The following is a 22,510-nucleotide window of genomic DNA, read 5'->3' on the forward strand; positions in this document are numbered from 1 at the left end:
TTTAAATCTCTTTGTTCCTTTTATGTCTAAAATGTGTTGGGGCCTTCTGGTGAGACTCTAGTTTCAAAACCCAAAGAAATCTATCTTTAGATCTGTTGACTCAGCACAAGGCTAGAACTTGGATTTTGGTATCAAATACCCAAGAGTTTCACCAAGCCGGTGCCCAGGGGCCTTTGTAAATCCACAGTCAGCCTTCCAACACTTTATTTCGGCAGCTCGTGGAATTTTCTAGTCTCATCCACCTCTGAGAAATCAAAATGATACATATAAGGATGTACCTAAAGTAGAGCAGTCATCTATCAGGTCTCAAGAATTGTGGTCAATGGTACCATCTAAGATAGTGATGTATCTATTAGTCCCATTTAGTTTATTATTAACCTGACTTTCAGCTTTGCTTTAATATCAAACTCTTGCCTGCTGACCCCAGAGAGGTATGCAATTTTGTGTAACCAATTCGGGATTCTACGTTAGAATCACTGAGTTTTTGCCAAGAATGCTTACCCAGAAAATCCGGGGCAGCTTGAGACCGTGAGGGTCTCGAATGCCACCTTCTATTTCTGCACAATCAGGAGAGTTAAGCAAGCTTGAACGTTAGCTTAATGAAAGCCTCCGAGCACTAACAGGGCTTAGCCTGTGTTATAAATTCTCCAAAGGGTGTTTTGATCCCCAAGTCATTCCATTCTACATGCGGCTGCTGCACTTCACCTTGGGGCTGCCATTGCTCTCCTGGTGTGAGCCAGCCATGAATTCTCCCCACTGCTCCAGGAGGAAAGGTTTCCAGATGCCCAGAGAGAGGCAAGCTGCTGGGGGACTAACACTTCTTCCATCTGAGGGCTGAAGTCACGTGTTTATGTGAGGTTTAAACAATTCAGTTCCAATGTGGTAAGGACCATGAGAAAGAAAGTTAGGAGTAGCCTCTCTTTGAAAAATCACTAACTTCCAGTCTCCAACCTGAGTAAGAGTCTCTTTCTAACTCAGGGAACTTTTCATTGCTGGGTCTCTGACTGCTACCTCCTTGGGAGATGAACATTGCTACAAAACATTCTGCCTTTACAGAGTAGACAGCAGGTGGGTTGTACACACTTGGGGATCTTTCCACCCAAGCCTTATCACTCTCTCACACACACACACACACGTAATCACACTTGTAAGTCAAATACATTAACTTTCAACTGATTTTATGGATATGCTACATACTGACATAGGTTGCCATAGCAGCAGGAAAACAGTGGGCCTTGTGGATGGACTCCAGACTTCTAGGTCCACAGCTGGTGCACCAGTGGAGGTGACAGGAAGAGTGATCCCATGAAAGCTTTGCCTTATCTTTTGGGCGGAGGCTGAGAAGGTACAGAAATCACTAAGACTGCAAAGCTGACACACTTGCACATTCAGTGGCTGGGTGTGTTGCTTACATCTTAAGGCACTGGAAAATAGATGAAGAAACCATAATATCAAGAGTAAGATGAAAAAACAGAGCAAATTACACTGCTTAAGAACAAACATTACAAGTTTTTGTAGTGGAGCAATTCACAAACCTAGAAACCATATCCTGGCTAGTTCCAGACTAATATGACGTAGGTAACTCTTGTCTTCCATGCAACTCATCTTCTTCCTCAGGTAAGCGCTTCTCACCTTGGTGCATATTATGGTCCTTACCAGAAGGCCAAATCAACACTTGCAAAGACATTCACCTCTCCTAATTTCTGAAGACAAGAAGCCTTTTTGTCTTCTGTCTTTTAACATTAAGATCCAATTTCTTTATTCATCCTCTTTCCAAATCTTACATTTTAATAAGCACCACTCAATCCCATTGCCAAAAAAAAAAAAAGTTAATTGTAAAATGGCTTACTACATACAAGGCATGAATGTAAATCTGGTAGCACAGTCCACACTCTATGAAACACAAATTGGGTTTTCACACATAAAGAAACTTGCCCCAAATCACACAGCAGGTTGAATTGGTAGGGCTGAGATTCGAGCATAGGCTTATTGGACTCTCAAACCACTGTAATATATTCCTCCCTGGAACGGAGCAAATAATATTTTACTGTGCCGCTGCTGATAAAAGGTATATGCTGTATACATCTGCAGATTTCAGAATGCATTAACTCTCAAAGGCCCTTTCACAAATATACTCTTAAAGCTACTCTGGGATGTCGCTAAAGCAAAGATCAGTATTCAAACTTCACAAAGAGAAACACACATATTGAAGAGTTAAGCCAGGGTTTCTCAGCCTCAGCACTAGCGACATTTGAACAGGATGATTTTTAGTTTTGGGGTTGTCCTGTGCATTGCAGGACGTTAGCAGCATCCCTGGCCTCTACCCGTCAAATGTCAGGAGCACATCTTCCCACCCCAGCTGCGTCCACCAAAACTATGTCCAAATGTCCCTTGAGGGGTAAATCACACCCCAAGGAAAGCCACTGAGTTAACTGCCTGGTTAAAGGTGGTACTGATAACCAGGAAAGAATTCTACTAAATCCTAGTTTAATGGAGATTTCTCTTATACCAAGCTACAGCTCCTTAAGAGAAAGCACTTGTTAGACTGGATGAAATATCTCAGAATTCAGAATGTGACCACCTCTGCTTCACTTCACAGTATATGATTACTCTCTCTCAGCTTTTACACTAAGGTATACGTCTCCAGCGTCTTCAACCACTGTTCATATAGTTTCTAGACCCTCTCCAAAACGTGATTACTCCATTCTGGACACACACTTAAACATAAACCCAGAAATATGCACAAATTGCCACAGGAAGAAAAAGCAGTAACAACAACAAAAGACTAAAACGTGGCACATACAATTTACAATTTACAGTCAGGCTCTGTTTTTAAGCACTTCTCCTGAATAATCTAATTTGATCCTTAACATTTTCAACGGCCATATGAGGGAAGTATCATTATCTGCATTTTATGAATGAAGCGACTGAGGCACAGAGCGCTCAAATAACCTGCCCAAGGGCAGGCTCCAAAGTCCTTGTTCTTAACCACTATCTACAGTGCTTCAAAGAACTGTGGGATTATCACCTCCTTGGTTCTAAATTCTCTGTCTCTACTAGTGTGTGTTTTGTTGTCCAGCTGTATCAAATGCCCTCATTAAGGCACACTGCGGGCACCTTACTGAAGTCTGACGTCACCCTACTGATCATCCCTCTTCAGGTATAAGACACAAACCCACTTACCTATACTGCTGTCCACCCACTTTGTCCATCTTGAGTAAAGTACACACAGCACTTTGTTAAATGTTTTTCCAGAGCAGACATGTCGTATCTATGGCATGTCCTGATATACTAGTTCAGCAACTATCGAAAAAGAAAGGTCAACTGGAGATGAGTGATGCTAGATACTGATCACCACCACTTTTTTTTAAGTGATCCCAATCCATCTTTTCAAAAATGTGATTTATTAGTCTGCTAAACAGCAACATACACTCTGCAGCTAAAGTTTCCAGAATTTACCATCTCCCCGGTTTTCAAAACCTAAGTTGTCTGGCATACTTCCTTCTCTCCATTATTTTCTCAAGATCACCCCCAAATGGTTTTATCATCACACTGGCATGTCCTTTCAACATCCTCAAGAATTCCAGTCACTTAAAGCAGCTGGGGTTTAGAGAGGTTTAAGGAGGAGGCCAAGGCATCCTTGCTTTGCTTGGGAAGGGGGGTGGGTGTTCAGTGTCATATAGATGGCAAAAATGATGAGGGAGGGAGTGAGCCACACTCGGTCCTGGAATAGATATTGTAGTTCATGGTCTTCTAAGAAGGTGGCATTGTTCTCTTGTGTTATATGACATCCCAACAGATGATCCAGCAGATGGAGTCTCAGAATTGGCTGACCTTGGTGAGACACGCTGAGCCTTTCCCGTCTAACAAGAAAAGCTTAGCATTCACAGAGTGTGCCTTTCATGACCTTACCATTCCTAACAAACAGGTTCAACATTAACCTGTTGCAGATATTTCAACAATAACCATTAGCAGAAATTTAAAATCATTTCGCATAGCATGGAAAATACTGCTGGAGTGCACTCAGACATTCAACCACTGGACGTCCACGGACCCAGCTGCTTGGTGTTACAATTAGAGAACAGCCAAGCTGTACCTGATGAGGAGCAGAAGAATCCACAAGTAGAAGGGCTTCAGGGAAGAAGGTAGGAGAAAGTCCCTCCAAATCAGCAACTATGAGGCAGCCTCAGGTATCAACAGGCTCATGAAGAAGAGGGCTTGCTTAGTTAATATTTGAAAACCACAAGCTTCCAAAGTAAATGCATTATTCCTTGAACTTTGACATTTTGGTACTGGGGCAATGCGGAGCTTTGAAAACTCCTTAAAAATCTTCTTTGAACCCAGAACCACCTCTGGATTATTTCACACAGAAAAATCAACACTATATTAGGAGCAATTGGAGCCACATGGGAAAAATTACAAACCTTAAATGCTACCTTGTATTATAAATTAAATTAACCAACTGTGAAATCTGGAGATAATGTAACCTTGCTGAGGCTGTTTCTTCATCACAAAACAGAGATGATACTACCTCTACCTCTCAGCATTATTGGGAAAAACAGAATGGGTAGCAGGTGCAAAGCATCTCACTTAAATGTTCAGCTCTGTTACAACTATTAGGTAAAACTTGAATCAAAATTAAAATTTAATTATCCCTTTGGACTTTAGACATATTTTCCCATGCTCACCACCTGAGGGGGCTTTTCCAAGTACCCCAGTGGACTTAAGGCCATTTCTGTCAACATCACAGTCTGTTTCCCAAAAGAAATGGGATCCCAAGGTGTTACCTCTCACAGGAGGTGCTTGATCAGTTAAACTCAAAGCAAGTGAGTTTACCCATTAGCCCATGAGCACAAAAACAGTGGTACTAGGAGTTCAAAGTGCAACGAATTAAAAATTCTAAAAAGCATTTTAATTATTCCATTTGGAAGTGATTTCTTTCTAGAGTAGTTTCCTTTATAGAGCTAAAGAAGTCAGTAGCAAAGCACTTTACTCTTTCTTTCTGTTACAGAGCTTGTCTACTGCATTAGAGTCTGTATCTTCAAAAATGAAGGAAGTGTAAAGATACTATTCATACCTTTATAATTCATGTTGGGAACTTCATAATTCAGTTTACATTTTCCTGTCATGCTTTATGCTACAGGGGAGTCTTCAGCCTGCCTTTCCAGCACAGTCAGTGTTTCTGATGGCGATACCTGTCTGTTGCACTATGTCCTCAGTAAAACAGCAATAATCACAAGATTCTGCTTCTCCTGCTCTCTACCTCCCCATCCCTCTTGGAAGAAAATAATTTGCGTGCACCATACAAACTGCTATGCATTTGCTGACTAACTTCTTACATTAAAAAGCAGTTTTAATTAAGAGCAGATTTTTAAAAGAAGCCCACTATTTCTACACTAATTTAAAAATGATAATCAGTTCAACAGGGTCAATAGACCTTAGGTCTCCTGGTTCCCGTTACAACCTAAGTAACATCTACACATAGCAAACTCAAATAGGAGAGGGGGGGGGGACAAAAGCAAGTGCCATGAATTCTTCTCGGTGTATTTATTTCCACCAATTCCACAAGAGCAGTTACCTGGCCACAATAAATAGAAAGCATGGCTGTGGAGTAAACATGCTCATTCCAAATCACGGGGAGCACGTGCTTCCTTCTGGCATTGAGCGCAGATCTCACTCACCAGCTCGCTCCCAACCAGCTAAAGGAGTTGGCTGAAGGACCTTTTGGTACAGGGACTGGAATCTGAGAAAGTGAGTAGTTCCCCAAAACTACGTAACCAAGCTGTAAGTAAAACCCCACTACCTCAAAAACCTCCATTAGGAAAGCCGGATAACCCCAAACCGAAACCACCGCCTGGACCCTTGGCTGATCAAAAGCACCCGGCAACATTCAGAGCATTTGTTGATGCAGCCTATCCCGATCCACTGTTTTATCAACTACCCTGTGAGCGTTCTCAGGTGTCAATAGCTATTGCCTGTTTGATCATCAAGGTGGATTCAGTAAAAACTAAGAGTCCCTTTACTTCGCTGTAGAAGGAATGGCAACGACTGCGGTACCGAGTGTTTTCTGCAGGGCAAGGGAGGCTGTTTCTCCCGGCTTTTAACCAGGTCCCACCGTCTGTAACTGCTACAACGCGTCCCCCAGAGAGCACATTAATGAAGCCTAGTATCCCAGAAGGAGCAGTACTTACGGTCTCTCCTCCCAGGAGGCCAAGTCTCGGGAAACTTCCTGGGGCGCCAAGTTTGCGCGCGGCGCCGGCGCGCTCAGGGTGCGCGCTGCCCGCCCGGACTCAGGCGGAGAGGCGAAGGCGGCAGGCGGCGCGCCGACCCGCGACCCCGGCTCCTCGGGTGCGCCCGCGCCTCGGAGGGCCCCGGCCGCCTTCTCCCGCGGCCTGAGGGGTCGGGGTGCAAGGACCGCGGCGCTGAGCAGCCGACGCCCCGGCGGGCGGGCGGCGGGAGGATCCTCTCCCGGGAGCAGCTGTGAGCGGGCACGCCGGGTCCAACCCCAGAGGCTCCAGCAGGGAGGCCGCGGGTGTGGCCGGGCAGCAGAGGTTTTTTTGGAATGCGGGGTGTGGCCCTCTAACACAGCAAAAAAGAAATGAGTCAGCCCGTGTGATCCTAACCAATGAGCTTGTTCACTGTCGGTTAAGGCGGAACTTTCCTTTCTTGATTTATATCAGGCTTAGGAGCCTTTTAGACTTTTTTTTTTTTTAAACTTAAGCCTTTAACAACGTCAAGAAAATGGTAGATGGCCTTACAACTCTTACAAAACAAGGATTAATTTTGTTATGATAGATACCTGATCAGTGGATGTGTGTTCATTTCTGTTACTTAGTAAAAGTTCTTAAGCTAGGCAGCGATCCTGGACGTAATGAGCGTGGAATCTGGCGACAAAGCAGATTGGGATCTAACCTCTAAGACGGATCTAACCTCTGACACTGTATGATCTTGCGCGGGTTAATTATCTGCAGTGAAAGGGACAAAATGCCCACTCAACAGTTTGCTGGACAGATTATATGTAATAATACATGCAAAGCATTTGGACAGTGCATGACATAGAGTAGGCACTCAAACAATGCTGTCTTGTCTCTCTGATTACTGAATCAAAATCTCCAAACCTGTGGACAAACTGGCCCATAATTTTTGTTTAAATTCTTTTCAATGTTAAAATATCCAAAGAATTTTCGAGCTGAAATAGTTCTTTGGTATTTGCATGGTCTGAGTCCCCTATTTAAGTAATAGAAAACTGAAGAAGCTTTTGGTTTAGGATTCTTGGATTTGGTGTTCCTTTTATACAAGAGAAATTTTATTAGTAGCAGGGGGAAAAAAGGCTTAAAATTGGAATGATTCCATTTATGCCACAATTAAACCAACTTTTAAAAAGTAAGAGTGATTTTGGAAATATTCATTCTATCTCGGTCACTGTACCCTAAACATCATTTTGGAATAGAAATATTGAAAAGAAACTTAAAGTAGCTTGGAATTGGCAAATTACAGGAGACCACAGAACTGCTAGGTCCTGAGCACCAGTTAAGAGTTGGTTACTAGTGAGGGAAGAGATTTTTTGCAGAGGAATAATTTTTTTTAAGTTACCAATTAAACTATCTTGGCTTTAGAGACAATCTCCTGAGTTTAACTTCCTCATATTTGTTTAAAACCAGTCATTCCATAGGCCAAGATTTCTTTAAAATACTCTTTAAACCAAAGATAAAATCTTAAGTGAGATCAAGGGCCCTTTCTAAAATGCTATTCTTTTCTTCGAACCATCATGGAAGAATAGAAAGAACTCTGCGCCTGGAGTCAAGAGCTCCTGTCCTAATCTCTGCCAATAAGTGATCAGGTGTATTGCCCTACGTAAACTGCTTCATTTCTCTCTGAAGATTTCTAAGCATTCTTCCAGTTTTAAGACCAAGTTATGGTCCAAAATAGCAGGCACAAGATAAGCCTATAACCTAACATTTAACTTTAGCAACAGGCATAAACTGGGCCTATATCCTAGATGATGAAACCAATAAATCACTCGTGACTCTCATATTCCTCATAAAGGTAATCTTATTGTCCTAGACACTGTAAATTAAATTCTGGAGTCATCTGAGCTCCCTCCCTCTCTATTGACAGTTCACTATCCCCAGGCATGATGACACCTTCCTAATGTCTTTCACACCTGTACCGTTTTTTCCATCCTGGTTCAGTCATCCATGCCCTCGTGCCAGGGTCACTGAGTCCCATCCTCTGTGCTCCCAATACATCATCCTCACCATCATGTGGTAAATGTCAGAGTCCAGCATGCCATCATGTCATAGACTGGGGGTCCTCTTTCTATCAGTTAAACTAGTGTAGTTTTATAGTAGAGATCAAGAGGAAAACATTTGCTTTACAGGCAACTTTCTTCAAACATTCAGGTAAATACGTACCTATTTTAAGGCACATTGATTTTCTGTTTATGAAACGATTACCATCAATTATACTGGCCAAACTGATAATATGTTGGCTGTTACATCAAGAACTGTAGCTCTTTTATATGAGAAGACTATATATATATACACACACACACACACACACACACACACACACATACTATGTATGTATCAGCAACTCAATAAACTTCGTGACCCTGCAGTTTTAAATACACAATTGTACGCATGTGTGCAGCCATACATAGATACACTGAGATACGTGAAAGTGAAAAAGGGAAAGGTAGCCCATACAGGAAAGAGAGAGATAACCTAGTTTGTTTCTATTGTCTAGGATGCAGTCAAGCTGAAAATGTATAAAGTGGGTGCTCCGTTCAAGAAGAAGGAAGGCTTCATAAATAAGTGCACCTGAGATCATAACTCAAAGCACCTGAGAGATGTTTACAATGATCCTTATGCTTTGGAAATAAGGACATATTACCAATGTTATTAGAACATCCTCACAACAGAAAAAGGCTCACTATTTCTAGGATATCTTAGTCGCCTAAAGTTAAAATGCAAAGTACAAAGACTGTCAATCTATGGTTAAAACAAAGGAACGATTAGCTCCGGCCCCAATGCCATTATGTTTGCCATTCAAAAGCTGGCTTTCACCTCTCCAACCCCATCTTCCACTTAAAAAACCCTCAGCCAAATAACCCCACCGGTCTACTTGTTGTTCCCCTAATGCAATGGGCACATTATCACCTCCACACCTGGGCCCATGCCATGGCCTCTGTCTGATGACCTTTCTCACTCTTCTTGTTTTTTTTTTTTTTTTTTGCGGTACGCGGGCCTCTCACTGTTGTGGCCTCTCCCGTTGCGGAGCACAGGCTCCAGACGCGCAGGCTCAGCGGCCATGGCTCACGGGCCGAGCCGCTCCGCGGCATGTGGGATCTTCCTGGACCGGGGCATGAACCCGTGTCCCCTGCATCGGCAGGCGGACTCTCAACCACTGTGCCACCAGGGAAGCCCTCACTCTTCTTACTGGTTATTACCTTCCAGACCCACTCAAACCCCTTCCTTTTCCTGGAACCCTCCTCACTGGCTCAAGCCCCAGGGAACTCTCCTCTCCTCCAAATGCCTACAGACCTTATTCTTTATACCTCCATCTCAAACTGACTTAGAGAGCCCTAGTATCTTCCTTCTTTTTGAAATGCCTGACTTTTCTCTCTTGGCAGATGACAAAAGTCCATCGGAGGCAGAGATGGTGTTTCAGAGGCCTTGTATCCCCCAGGACCTAGCAGATTCTGAATAGTTGTTGATATAATGATGTTTAAGTTATATAACAGCCACAAAGGAGAAAGAAAACTTTCCTTTTGACTGCTGACACATCAAGAATACACAAATATTATAGCTGTTCAAACCAGTTGGCAAGCAGAACCCAAGTGGCAGATGTGTGTCTTTGCTCTTTACGACATGTTCCAACAATAAAGAATGCCACTACTGAGAAAGCAAATCTGATACTTCCTAAAGGGAAGTACAGTTTACAAAAGAGTGTCAGCACATACAATCTCAGTTCCCCAAATACTAACCCACTCACGAGAACAGAGGGACTAAGTCATTCTATCATCCGTTTCAAGTAAGGAACACATACATACATATCTGACCATCTTACCAAAGTACCAATTCCCCCTTAAATAGACACATCTACCTGTTTACCTACAAGTGCTCCTAAGGATAAAAGGTAGCAAATGGCAGTTCTCCGAGGCAACTTGTAACTACTAGAACCATCATAAGTTTCCATTTGTTTATATGGTTTAAAATCAAAAGCTATATGACATTTGCATTAGAGCAAGCCTCTGTCCAAGAGTCATTATCATACATACACACACGGAGCCACTCGTATCCTTTGATTAGTGCTAATACATTTCTGCTTTTATGAGATGGGAATAAACGCTACCGTTGTTCTCAAAAAGCTGTGTGATAAATCAGCCATCCTATGATGCAATTACATTTATTATAATTGCCCATGACAAAAACACAGGCTTCTTAAATATTCCAAGTACAAACAACCAAATGAATTAGTCAGTATTCTTTAACTTGCAGGTAACAGAAAGGGCACTTGAAGGAGCAGAGGCAGAAGCGAGACAGACTCACTGAGTCTAGCAACACAAAAGCCACAGGGGTGGCTAGGCTTTAGGACCAACTCAAAATGAACGCCACCAGGACAAGAGGACATCTTTGCTTCTACAGGTTGGCTTTGTTCTCCCTTCCTAAAATCTGCCTTCTTCCACTTAACTCCCAGCTCTGCCACTAAGAGGGACTATTCCATAGTTATAATTTTTAAAATTCTTAAGAAAAACTCATGCTGGTCCAGCTTGGGGCCATGTAGCCACTCCAGTGGCCAAGGTCCCATGACTGACTGGTCTACACTAGAACTACCTCGTTGAACTGGCGGGAAGAGCAGTTAAGTCCTCCAGAAGAGAGGTGAGTTTACTTCCCAGAAGGGGGAAGGAGGGCTCATTTGTCTGCCCCCAAAATATCACCATCTATCAAGAAATTCCATTTCAAGTCTAACGCAAAAGCTTATCTAAGCAGTCCTCAACCTGGTGATAAATTACATTCTGTAAGTTGTTTAAGGAGCTCTAAAGTTCACGAACACTTCTGTGGCACTTGAAATGCATTTCACTAGAGACCAAATGTAGAGAGACTGGCTTCTCTGTCAGACTCTAAAGGCCTATTGAACTCATGATTTATCTTAAGTATAATGTTAATAATATTTCTAACACTATACTCAAACCCCATTCATAACATTGTTCCTATGGGAAAATGTATTTAAAATTCCACCTACAGCAAGAAAAACATGCTCAATTTAATTCATTTACTGAGTATCTAGTAATGAGAGTGGCTTCCATTGTGCCCATATCACTTTACATTTAATCTGTACACAATACAGCAAGGCAGGTATTAACAACTGCACTGACTGAACACACGACGAAACTGGGAGTTCAAGAAGGTTTTGAAGCCTAAGGTCAATCATGAAGACGAGTCAGAGCCTGCTTCAGAGCTATGAATGTTTGACCTCAAAGCTGGGACTATTCTGTCTGATACCCATAGCAGCCAGACAAGAGCGGGCTTTCAGTTCAGGTGACTAAGAGCTGAGCTAACGTTTCAGACTCTGTGTGAAAGCATCTAGATTCCCCTGCAGAGAAGAGAAGGAACTAGTGGGCACTCACACACAGTCAATAGCCAGACATTAACTTTCTATATCTTCCCAAGAGAAGGTATTTCTCTGTGGCAAAACAGAAGAAAATATTTCTCTGGGTAAACCTTAAATTATACAGATGCTTGTACTGACATGAAGATCGTCTGCAAATTAAGGGTCTATAAATAGTATCTTCATAAAAAATTGATTTTGCCCTGTTGAAAAAAGAGAGCATTATCTTAGAGGGCACTTAGGTGTTTTAGAAGAAAGTTAAAATTGCAAAAATAACTAGCTAAGGTGACTCAGTTCTGCCAAAATAAATGCAATGGATGCATTTCACAGCTTTAACTGTATTTCACATTTTAAAAAATGTTTTTGGTTATGCAGTATTTACCACATACAAGAGAATATATTGGGTTGGCCAAAAAGTTCATTCGAGTTTTTCTAGAAGATGTTACGAAAACCCGAACGAACTTTTTGGCCAACCCAGTATTTAACTTATTTGTCAGGAAAAATAATATTAACATCAACAATCATGAACACACCACCCAACCTAAAGGCAGACCATTAGCAATAAACCATGGCAGCTCCCTGAGTGTTCCGTCCTATCTGATGGAGGCTGAAAATTGCTGCTTTCTGTGCATGTTGGACAAAAAGTTTGAAAGCCCTTGGTCCAAGATGGGGCTTTAATAATAAATTAACCCAGTGCCTTCTGAAATTAAACTGGAGAAGTGGTCATGAGTAATGAGACACAGAACCGCTGAATTCAATCATAAAGGAAGGGCACAGGTAAGCTGTACATTGTCTTAATCTAGAAACTGCTCATCAGACAGACTTGTAGGAGCTTCTGGTTTTACACCATGGTCCAAAGCCAGGATTAGTCATTAGACAGATTACTAGGCACATGACCTGAAATATGACAGGTCAACTGGAAATTGTTCCAAATTGAGGTAAGGTATTACTAAACCAAGACAAACTGGTTCTCCCATGCAGAGCCTTAAACACATCAGACACCATAAGAAGAAAAAGAAAAGGAGCACATGGACTAATAACAACGAACTTCATACAACATGGAGAAAAGGACAAATAACTTGAGGGGGGAAAATCAAAGAAAATAGTCAACAATTTTGTTGTAACAGGGTGTTAAACAGCTTATATTATGGGGAAGCATTAAGATAAAGAAATTAAAGAGTTTACAATATATGTCTAAAGAAAGGACATATACACTAAGCTAGTGAGAGAGTCAGTGTAAATTGTGTGACTAAAAACTACATATTGAGAATAAGGAAGTCTAACTTGCAATGCAAATTAAATGGTACAGTAAATACATGCTAAGGAGGAGATGGAAAAGGGAAGATAAGCTTAACTAAGAAAGCAATGACATTTAAAGAACATCTTAAGGATGGCATACAACAAAGTGGGGACACCTACATGAACACAGTTTGCCAATTATCAAAGTGACACTCTCCTTCAGCACCCGACACTGTCTGCCTTGTTTTATAGCTGCTGGGATACACAGCAACCAATTGTATCATACTCTAAGATTCCTGAAGGCTGGGTCCAGGGCTTGGATGTTTTAAACCTCCAGACGTCCAGACCTTGACATGGGACATGTTCTACAAATGTTTGAAGGAAAAAAAATTAAGGGTCAAGTTAGTCAACCCTAAATACCTTATTTAAATGCCTTATTTGAAGTGATAACCTCTGATGAAGGTTGACCTCTTCAATGCAGGAGGAAGAGTGTAGTACAACAGATGATGGGGAACACTGTTTCTCAACTTAAAAAGGATGTTCTCTGTACAAGGTGTGTGTGTGTGTGTCCTGAAAGGGAGAGAGAGTGGTACCTACTGGGTGAAAAAGGAGCATATCAGTTCAGGTTAAAATATGCTGCAGTAACAACACCAGCATTTTGGAGGCCAACAACAGAGAAAGGTCTATTTCTGGTCCTGTTTGGTTCTTTGCAGATGAGCCAAGGCTGGGCTCCATGTCCTCTTCACTCTGCAACCAAGGCAGAAGGAGCACCCCTAACTGGGACAGGCTGATCTCAGGGCAAAGAGAAAAGGAAGATGGCAGAATCAGGCAATGTCTATTCCATTTCTGCCTGGAAATGGCACATCATTGTTATTTACATTTCTTATTATTTGCAAGTCCTATGGCAAGCCAGCCACAGGGCTCAACCCTCAGTGGGGTGGGAAAGAATATCTTCTCACAGGATGGAGGGTGGGTAGGGAGGAATAGCAAATGTTTTGACAATAATATAATCTACCACAAAGGAAATGGAAAATGGCTAGAGAAGTGCTTTCTTCCCTTCAGTAGTGATAGAAGATGATGTCCTATTATAAAAAAAAGCAGTCTTTCCATTTCTGTGGTACTTTATGGTGTTTTCATAATATTTCAGATATTGTCTCACTGTATCCTTACAACCAACCCGGTGTGATCCCAGCACTTGCCCAAGGCCCCAGAAGCTCCTGAACTGGAACCCCAAGTTTGGTGACCTCTCACCAAAGCAGCCTTTGAGGCCTCTGTTTCACCCGCAAAATGGAGATAATCCTTGACACATCCTAAGAAGGTTGTTGAGAGATTTAAGTAAAACAACGTATTTAAAACACATAAGCACATAAAAGTACTCAATAAATATAAGGTAGTAGTATTATTAAATTTTGATATCTATGTCTTAACCCATGTCTTTCCCAAATTAAATTTAATCACAAATAGTTTGTTTAAATTCCTTAAGAAGAAAATGCATTTATTAATGATGTTTCCTTCCCTTGTCAAAACCATAAGCTCCCCTAGTTGAGTTTTATCTGTACACACACACTGTCCCCATGACTTCTCTTACTTGCTTACTCCCTGACTGATCAGTTTCTTAAGACTCTCAAGAAGTTTCAGAAGGCAGCACTATTAATAATTTTTATTTCTTCCCAAACAAGATAAATTAAGGAAAACTGAAGACAACCAGTCTTCATTTCAAGTATGATATAGATTCCACGCGTGGCTCCCAACTGAGAATGAATAAAGGACTTAGCATCAAAGGCTCCAGCCCTAATTAGCACTACACTTGCCTTCACTCTTTGCATTCTACCAAACTACAGTTCCAGCCTTTCCCCAGAATGGAATCTTCCTTTCCCACCTCTGCCTCTTGGCTCAAACTGTTTGTTCTACCTAGAGTATTCCCTAGGCACTGCCCCAACTCTGTTCAAAGATCCTGCCCAAATATTGAATAATTAGGTAAGTGCACCACAGTGCATACACAAAGATGTTCATCATAGTGTGCTTTACAAGAATGAAAAGTTGAAAACAACCTAAATGCCCACTAATAGGGAAATGGTTAAATCCATTACAGACCACATATACATGGAATGCTATAAAACAATAACAAAAATGATGTAGATTATACCTATTGAGGTGGCATGGTCTCAGTATATTATCAGTTGAATTAGGTTTCAAAACAATATTAATAATGATCCATTTTAGGGAGGAAAAATACGTATCTAATCTAGACACAGGAAGAGTATGGCAGAATACAAAAAAAAATGCTAATAATGGTATCTCTGGGTAGTGATAATGATTTTTTGAATCTTAGTAATTTCACACTTTAAAGCTCTTTCCAATTTGCATTGTTAATTTTTATAATCTAAAAAAGGGTATTTTAATTAAAAGGCATTAATCATTAATACCCAATTCAAATGTCATCTGCTCTTGAAACCCTCCCCACCCCCCCCACCCCGGTCTAGCCCACCACCCTTATCACACAGGTAATTCCTCTCTCCTGTCTGTTTCCTGAGAGTCTAATATATCTATTATAACATTTACCACATTTGTTTTGAAATGGCAGTTTTCTTTGTTCAGGCTTGATTATCAGCTCCTGAAGTGGAATAAGCCTGTTTTACCTTTACTGGAATCTAACCTAATAACCCATGACCCAAGTACCCAGAAACTACTGAGTGTGTTCATTTGAACATAAAGAAAGGCTATAAAATTTACACATTTGAAGACTGTACACCGAGTAGTGCTCCAATCAAAAATTCATCTATAGTGGGGATGTTCAGAAATTGCATAGGGTCCATTCTGGAGAGCGAAATGATCAATCAGGATATTTTATCTGTGGCAAAATTTCTCTATTAATCATTACTCCCATGTTTGCTTTCAAAGTTACCAAAGACACCCTTATGCAACTTGTTTAAGACGTGGGTTAATATTTCTTAATCCAGAGGCAAGTCTCTCAGATTTTTATCCATGAGCTTCCTCTTCAAACGGACAAGAACTACTTTAGCAATAATCCAAGTCCAATCCTGACTCAGTAGGAAATATAAATACCTATTGTTTTAGGAAGAAATAAGGGAAATAAATGTTTTAAGATTATGTAAGTCTGATTCAGGGAATTGACACAAATGAATGTTTTGAAATATCCAAGGCATTTTTTGAAGGTTCAATAAAGAATGTGTTTTGAGAACTAGGTGGGTGAGATTTAAAATAAAAACAACCACCACGATCTTAGCTGTTACTTAGCAATTTCAGGCTTCAATTGTTCCCTTCTAAAGGGCAACTGAGAAAACTGAAGAAACTGCTTCCAGAAGAAACACTGAGATATCTGATCCAGTTTCCTTTCTTCCTTCCATTTTATTCCCTAAGATTTTAATCCAGCCAGTACGAACTTTAAACTGCCCTGGGTTTTTTTTTTTGTTTTTTTTTGAGGTACGCAGGCCTCTCACTGTTGTGGCCTCTCCCGTTGCGGAGCACAGGCTCCGGATGCGCAGGCTCAGCGGCCATGGCTCACGGGCCCAGCCGCTCCGCGGCATGCGGAATCTTCCTGGACCGGGGCACGAACCCATGTCCCCTGCATCGGTAGGCGGACTCTCAATCACTGCGCCACCCGGGAAGCCCTAACCAGGGTTTTTGTTTGGTTTTGTTTCGCTCTCTCTGGAGACAATTCCTTTTCCTTAATTTCTGAATCAAAAGCAAAGCTACAGGGGCTTCCCGGGTGGCGCAGTGGTTGAGAGTCCGCCTGCCGATGCAGGGGACACGGGTTCGTGCCCCGGTCTGGGAAGATCCCACATGCCGCGGAGCGGCTGGGCCCGTGAGCCATGGCCGCTGAGCCTGCGCGTCCAGAGCCTGTGCTCCGCGGCGGGAGAGGCCCCAACAGAGAGAGGCCCGCGTACCGCAAAAAAAAAAAAAAAAAAAAAGCAAAGCTACATGCCATGGTTAGTTAGGGGCACCCTGGCTGCTTGTCCCCAAACTGTCATTACCTGAGGAAATGCAGAGTCACGGGAGTACAGAGAAGGGAAAGAAGGAAGTTCAAAAGGGAGTTAACAGTCTGACTTATCTCCAAGCACTGGCACTCGAAAGCCAGAAGAAGTGAGGGGTGCCAGGGGCCAGTTACAAAGCTGAGTTAACAACGTGAGAATGCCAGTCACACTCTTAAGAAAATAGGTCTAAAATCTAACTTGATCCTGACCCTTATCTTCATTCCAGAAGCTATGGGGGCATGATAACTTGGTTTACTTAGCATGGATTCAAAACCAGGCCAGGTTTGCTTTTTTTTTTACATCTTATTGGAGTATAATTGCTTTACAATGGTGTGTTAGTTTCAGCTTTATAACTAAGTGAATCAGTTATACATATACATATGTCCCCATATGTCTTCCCTCTTGCATCTCCCTCCCTCCCACCCTCCCTATCCCACCCCTCTAGGTGGTCACAAAACACCGAGCTGATCTCCCTGTGCTATGCGGCTGCTTCCCACTAGCTATCTATTTTACGTTTGGTAGTGTATATATGTCCATGCCACTCTCTCACTTTGTCACAGCTTACCCTTCTCCCTCCCCATATCCTCAAGTCCATTCTCAAGTAGGTCTGTGTCTTTATTCCCGTCTTACCCCTAGGTTCTTCATGACCTTTTTTTTTTTTCTTAGATTCCATATATATGTGTTAGCATATGGTATTTGTCTTTCTCTTTCTGACTTACTTCACTCTGTATGACAGACTCTACGTCCATCCACCTCACTACAAATAACTCAATTTCGTTTCTTTTTATGGCTGAGTAATATTCCATCATATATATGTGCCACATCTTCTTTATCCATTCATCCGATGATGGACACTTAGGTTGCTTCCATGTCCTGGCTATTGTAAATAGAGCTGCAGTGAACACTGTGGTACATGACTCTTTTTGAATTATGGTTTTCTCAGGGTATATGCCCAGTTGTGGGATTGCTGGGTCATATGGTAGTTCTATTTTTAGTTTTTTAAGGAACCTCCATACTGTTCTCCATAGCGGCTGTATCAATGTACACTCCCACCAGCAGTGCAAGAGGGTTCCCTTTTCTCCACACCCTCTCCAGCATTTATTGTTTGTAGATTTTTTGATGATGGCCATTCTGACCGGTGTGAGATGATATCTCATTGTAGTTTTGATTTGCATTTCTCTAATGATTAATGATGTTGAGCAAACCAAACTCTTACCACCAGGGCTGAGAAAGATAATTGAAGATTTGTGGCTTGAAAATGTCTTCACAATAGGAAACTTACAATCCATGGTGAGCTGGGGCCAGCTCATACCAGTCCCTTAGAACAAATTGCATATTCTCAGGATTTTTGGCAAGGCAATTGTTAAACACACCGTCATTAAAAGTTAAATTACATAAACATACAATTAAACTATACTAAGAACAAAGATCATAAATACTCAAAACACGTCACTTCCTGTTTTACTATTATCAATGCTCTTGATGTTCTTTGCAACTACTGTACCTGGTTGGTAGGAAATCATATAACAGTGTGCTCCTGCACATCCCTTCCTAACTCTGCTGGTGGCGACTTTTGCTGGTAGTGTGAAATCAGCTATGGTGGGAGTGTTCACACCATGGAAATCAGCAAACACTACAACCCCCTCCCCCCATCAGGGCTGGCTCTAAACATTTACCTGCATATCACTACCTGCAATGTTAACCCACCACTGCCTGACAGGAGCTCAGGAAGTTCAGCTGTCCAGTCTTCTAAGTCAAGATAAAGGCTTGCAAACGATAAATCATGATACAAATATAAGGATAGAAAGTAACTACTTCTATTGTGGCCCTGTAATGCACTAGTCACAGCACAAAGTACTATCCCCATGGTATTTAGTTTCATGAGAAGTATTATCAAATCCAGTATCCAGATGAGTCAACTGAGGTTGAGAGGCTGAGTAACTACTAAAAGCACAACAGCAAGAGCCAGGTCTATGAATGTCTGACTCAAAAATGTATGATCTTTCCAGTAACTACCCCACTTACTAACGTTATCATTACCATAATGAAACCAAAACCAACCACGTATAACTGTCAGATAATTAACAAACACTAATGGCCTTTGATATGTAAAAGAAAATGGTGTAACAAAGAGGAATAGACAAAGAGCTGACTTTTTTTTTTTTTTTAGCGGTTTGCGGGCCTCTCACTGTTGTGGCCTCTCCCGTTGCGGAGCGCAGGCTCCAGACGCACAGGCTCAGCGGCCATGGCTCACGGGCCCAGCCACTCCGCGGCACGTGGGATCTTCCCAGACCGGGGCACGAACCCGTGTCCCCTGCATCGGCAGGCGGACTCCCAAACACTGCGCCACCAGGGAAGCCCAAGAGCTGACTTTTATTCATATTCATCAAGTTTATTCATATTTACCTCCAAAATGTACCCACAAAAAGTGGGTAAGAAATGGGGCCCACAGAACCAATGGAATGAAGAAAGATCTGCATTTGAGAAGGGCTACTGCAAGGTTAATGTAAAAGGAATCCTCTTTCAATTCTTTAAATACTATGCTCTATCTACCAAACTGACATACCCAACTTAAGATGACACATTCTACCAAGAAAGAATAATGCAAAAACAAAATTTCTCAAATGTTGGCACCAACTTTCTGAAGTGTTTGGATATTTACTTTTCAAAATTTCTCTTTTAAACTTTTGAGGTATTTAATTGTGCTGTTATTTTACCATGGTTTCTTACAGAAAATTCACCCTGTAGTCAACGGAATTCTAAAGGGCTAACAAAATTTTACTCACTGATTATTTTTTTAAATTCTTCTCATCTTGGCTTCCTATAAGTTACCGGCTTCTCCCATTGTTCCTGTACATTTCCATCACCTGCCATGAGAAGAAAGAATCTGATTATACGTCTCATAAAGACCATTTCCTGGTTTCTACTACATTAGTCTTTTCCTTTCTTTATACCCAAAACACAGAGAAAAATATAGTTGTCTCTCCTTTTCTCTCCAAAATCAAAAAGGCAGGAGAGAACAACACAAAAGATCACCTCAAGAGAAAAAACTTTAAAGAGCAGTATTTCTACTGTTGGGGTTTGGGGTGGACACTCTTAAAATACCCTCCCTTATGTTTTTAGGAAGAAATTTTTAGTCTTTCTTGGGAGGAAGCAGTATTAGAGTAAGCCACTTTCTCTCCCTACCTCTCCCCCCCAGCCCCTCCTCCCTTCTCAAAAGCAAGTGACTTATCACCTGGGAAGGCTAGAGAGGCTAGAGTAAGCACTGGCTTAGTGCTGAGGCTGCACACAGAGCTGGGCAGCAAGGGCCTCCCTCTTGTTCTCTCCCACACCTGGGGCCAAGCTAACTTCCACACAGTAAGCAGGACAAGGGCTGCCTGCTCCCAGGAGGGCCAGCCAGCTCTCTCTGCCGGCTTCTCTCCAGCTATTACCGGACTAGGATGACTAGATCAGGGTTACTAAGGTCAAATTCATGCTTTAGAGAAGGAGGTAACTGACAATTCTCAGTTCTCCCATACTGTTTTGATCAGTAATTAAGCTACTATGTATGTTGCTTCCCACTTGAATTGCACTATTTCTCAAATTGTTTAAAGATTATACCATTAGGAACCAAGATGGTGGAGTAGAAGGATGTGCTCTCACTCTCTCTTGCGAGAACACCAGAATCACAACTACCTGCTGGACAATGATCAACAGGAAGACACTGGAACTCACCAAAAAAGATACCCCACATCCAAAGACAAAGGAGAAGCCACAATGAGACGGAAGGAGGGGCAAAATCACAGTAAAATCAAATCCCATAACTGCTGGGTGGGTGACTCACAGACTGGAGAACACTTATACCACAGAAGTCCACCCACTGGAGTGAAGGTTCTGAGCCCCACGTCAGGCATCCGAACCTGGCGGTCTGGCAACGGGAGGAGGAATTCCTAGAGAATCAGACTTTGAAGACTAGTGGGATTTGATTGCAGGACTTCAACAGGACTGGGGGAAAGAGAGACTCCACTCTTAGAGGGCAAACACAAAGTAGTGTGTGCATAGGGACCAAGGAGAAGGATCAGTGACCCAAGGGGAGACTGAACCAGACCTACCTGCTAGTGGTGGAGGGCTTACTGCAGAGGTGGGGGGTGGCTGTGGCTCACAGTGGGGACAAGGACACTGGCAGCAGAAGTTCTGGGAAGTACTCCTTGGTGTGAGCCCTCCCAGAGTCTGCCATTAGCCCCACCAAAGAGCCAAGGTAGGCTCCAGTGTTGGCTTGCCTGAGGCCAAACAACCAACAGGGAGGGAACTCAGCCCCACCCATCAAGAGACAAGTGGATTAAAGTTTTACTGAGCTCTGCCCACCAGAGCAACAGCCAGCTCTACCTACCACCAGTCTCTCCCATCAGGGAACTTTCACAAGCCTCTTAGATAGCCTCAACAAACAGAGGGAAGAAAGGAGAAGCAAGAAGAACTACAATCCTGCAGCCTGTGGAACAAAAACCACATTCACAGAAAGATAGACAAGATGAAAAGGCAGAGGGCTATGTACCAGATGAAGGAACAAGATAAAACCACAGAAAAACAATTAAATGAAGAGGAGATAGGAAACCTTCCAGAGAAAGAATTCAGAATAATGATAGTGAAGATGATCCAGGACCTCAGCAAAAGAATGGAGACAAAGATTGAGAAGATGTAAGAAATGTTTAACAAAGACCTAGAGAATTAAAGAACAAACAAACAGAGATGAACAATACAATAACTTAAATGAAAACTACACTAGAAGGAATCAATAGCAGAATAACTGAGGCAGAAGAACAGATAAGTGACCTGGAAGACAGAATGGTGGAATTCACTGCTGCAGAACAGAATAAAGAAAAAGAATGAAAAGAAATGAAGACAGCCTAAAAGACCTCTGGGACAACATTAAACGCAAAAACATTTGCATTGTAGGGGTCCCAGAAGGAGAAGAGAGAGAGAAAGGACCCAGGAAAATATTTGAAGAGATTATAGTCGAAAACTTCACTAACATGGGAAAGGAAATAGCCACTCAGGTCCAGGAAGCACAGAGAGTCCCATACAGGATAAACCCAAGGAGAAACATGCCCAGACACATAGTAATCAAACTGGCAAAAATTAGAGACAAAGTAAAATGACTGAAAGCAGCAAGGGAAAAATGACAAATAATATACAAGGGAACTCCCATAAGGTTAACAGCTGATTTCTCAGCAGAAGCTCTGCAAGCCAGAAGGGAGTGGCATGACATACTTAAAGTGATGAAAGGGGAGAACCTACAACCAAGATTACTCTACCCGGCCAGGATCTCATTCAGATTCGATGGAGAAATCAAAAGCTTTACAGACAAGCAAAAGCTAAGAGAATTCAGCACCACCAAACCAGCTCTACAACAAATGTTAAAGGAACTTCTCTAAGTGGGAAACACAAGAGAAGAAAAGGAACTACAAAAACAAACCCAAAACACTTAAGAAAATGGTCATAGGAACATACATATCGATAATTACCTTAAATGTGAATAGATTAAATGCTCCAACCAAAAGACAAGGGCTTGTTACAAGGGCTTGTTGAATGGATACAAAAACAAGACTCATATATATGCTGACTACAAGAGACCCATTTCAGACCTAGGGACACATTCAGACTGAAAGTGAGGGGATGGAAAAAGA

At 42.0% G+C, this 22,510-nt stretch overlaps 1 protein-coding gene across 5 annotated transcripts in view; it reads right to left on the minus strand.

Annotated features, from left to right (window-relative positions):
* SGMS1 (sphingomyelin synthase 1) overlaps positions 1-22,510 on the minus strand; it is a 292,750-nt gene that overhangs the window by 92,025 nt on the left and 178,215 nt on the right. For 4 of the 5 annotated variants that reach the window (XM_082635590.1, XM_082635589.1, XM_082635592.1 and 1 more), the window contains one exon: positions 19,634-19,714. The gene's annotated coding sequence lies outside the window, so the exon portion shown is untranslated. Of the gene's footprint in view, positions 1-6,191; positions 6,571-19,633; positions 19,715-22,510 lie in introns of those variants that run through there. The other variant, XM_082635593.1, reaches the window with a different exon arrangement.

Source organism: Mesoplodon mirus (assembly GCF_964341445.2).
Source record: "Mesoplodon mirus genome assembly, chromosome: 2".
Classification (NCBI taxonomy): Eukaryota; Metazoa; Chordata; class Mammalia; order Artiodactyla; family Ziphiidae; genus Mesoplodon; species Mesoplodon mirus.